The following is a 2,348-nucleotide window of genomic DNA, read 5'->3' as shown; positions in this document are numbered from 1 at the left end:
CCAAGGTACAAAGAATGTGCTTTTGGCCAGGCATGGTGGCTCATGCCTGTAATCCCAGCACTTTGGAAGGCAGAGGTAGGTGGATCACCTGAGGTCAGGGGTTTGAGACCAGCCTGGCCAACATGGTGAAACCCTGTCTCTACTAAAAATACAAAAAAATTAGGCAGGCGAGGTGTCAGGTGCCTATAATCCCAGCTACTTTGGGAGGTTGAGGTGAGAGAATCGAGCTTGGGAGACGGAGGTTGCAGTGAGCTGAGATTAAAAAAAAAAAAAAAAATTCTTAGAATACAGTGAGATGAAGATAAAAAAAAATAGTGAAATGCCGGGAACTCTGTGTTATCAGGCCCGAGGGCCTCTTCTGTGTCAAGGGAAGGGCTCACCTCTCCTTTCATACAACACATTTTCTGAGTATTTATTAGTGGGGTATTTAAACTGTGCTCCCTTAAGCCATTTAAAATGGAATCCATTAGACAAATCACTTCATCTTTTAGACTGTAAAATATAGTGACAAGCTTTGTAAAATAGGACTGTGTAAAATGACCTCCAAAGTCTGTTGTAATATAGTGATGATAAAGATGTTCCCTTGGGCTGAGGAAAACTTTGACCTCAATCTATTTGCATAGAAATGAACTTCCTTAAATTTTAACACATCCTGTGTTCTGTATTCGTGTAAGAGGTTCCATTTTTTTCATATCAGAGTGTACTGGCTTTGCTCTAGCTAAGTTGCTGCCTTGCCTTATTTGTGCTGCAGGAGGTTTTCCTTTTGTGATTCAGTTCACAATTGTACATTTGCAGGGGCTGGTACTACCTCAACAGGAAAGGTTCTTAATGGGGAACCAGGGAGGAAGTTAGTCACCTAAAGATAGACTGCACAGGCAACAGCCTTCCAAGCTCAGAATGACCCTTGGGTTCCCTCCCCCATCCTCCAAGTAGAATGACTACACTACCCTGATAACAGTTATGGAAGGGAAGAGACAGTCAAACATTAGACTTACTTCACTGTGGTTGTCTTAGGTGGCCTACAGGTGAAAGGAAATTGGGATAGAATGATAAAGGGAAGAACGAAAACAGGAAACAGATGTCTGGTTATGAATAATGCTCAGATAGTACTTATGCAGTGAGCATGGACTTAGTCACAAACAGCTGTATCCTGGTCTCAATATTAGAATTGTGCAGATAAGTTCTCAGCCAAAATAGGCACGTTCCGCAAAATCCGTCCATTCTATTTCATAAAGTTAATCCTCAAATTGCTGCATAACCGGGAGACTCAAGTTTGTTTTAACTACACAGCAACACTGGGCTCTATGATGGTGATATACCATGGCCCTTCTGCTGTTGTACAAGGATAATGGGGCAGAGAATGTGCTAGCAGATGGTATTGTTATCTTGTTAAGGGTTCATATCACTTGGAAATCTCAGAATAAAAGTAAGAATGCTTAAGTCTAGATTTTAGTCCTCTCATGGTATGTGGCTTCCAGTATACATGGCTAGTTTGCATCCAATCCATTGAGTTAATATGGATTTAAATTTTTTTTTTTTTTTTTTTTTTTTTTTTTGAGACAGAGTCTCGCTCTGTCGCCCAGGCTGGAGTGCAGTGGCACGATCTTGGCTCACTGCAATCTCTGCATTCCAGGTTCACACCATTCTCCTGCTTCAGCCTCCCAAGTAGCTGGGACTACAGGTACCCGCCACCATGCCCGGCTAATTTTTTGTATTTTTTTAGTGGAGATGGGGTTTCACCATGTTAGCCCGGATGGTCTCCATCTCCTGACCTCATGATTCACCCACCTCAGCCTCCCAAAGTGCTGGGATTAAAGGCATGAGCCACCACACCCGGCCTAAAATATTTTTTAACTCCTTAGAGAAATAATTGCTAGGGATTTCTTGTCTATTGAGTTCCTGAGTTTTCTTTTTTAAAAAATGCTACTCTCTATTCTTTGACAATGAGAGTGGCTCTACCATAGCAGGGGAAGATGTCAGATAACAGCAGTGTAACCCAATTTAGTTGGTGTCAGAGAATAAAGTGCGCTCTCTGATGTTAATACAGACCCCAGAATGGCTGCATTTTGATGCTTTACTGAAGAGACACAGCATGGTTGAAGTAGCACAGCTTCCATGTCACCAAACCTGGATTTGAATCCAGGCTCTGACAGCAGCCGTGTGACCTTGGGCACATCACATGACTGCTGTGCTGTCATCTAACATGTGAAATGGAGATAATCATACCCACCTCTGTGCTTCTGTGTTTGGGAGACTCAGTGAGGTTATTTGTGGGGAGACATGAAGCTCAGCCAGTTTGCAGAACCACCTGGAGCAGTTTACTTGGGCTCAGACGCCAAGACTAGCTG

General features: G+C 42.9%; 1 pseudogene; it reads right to left on the bottom strand.

Annotated features, from left to right (window-relative positions):
- Positions 1-303: 303 nt before the first annotated feature.
- LOC126961935 (uncharacterized) lies at positions 304-399 on the bottom strand (annotated as a pseudogene).
- Positions 400-2,348: the final 1,949 nt, after the last annotated feature.

The sequence above is a fragment of the Macaca thibetana genome, chromosome 8 (genome assembly GCF_024542745.1).
Source record: "Macaca thibetana thibetana isolate TM-01 chromosome 8, ASM2454274v1, whole genome shotgun sequence".
NCBI classification, from domain to species: domain Eukaryota; kingdom Metazoa; phylum Chordata; class Mammalia; order Primates; family Cercopithecidae; genus Macaca; species Macaca thibetana.
The sequence above is the reverse complement of the archived record's forward strand: the minus strand, read 5'-3'. Positions and strand labels throughout refer to the sequence as shown.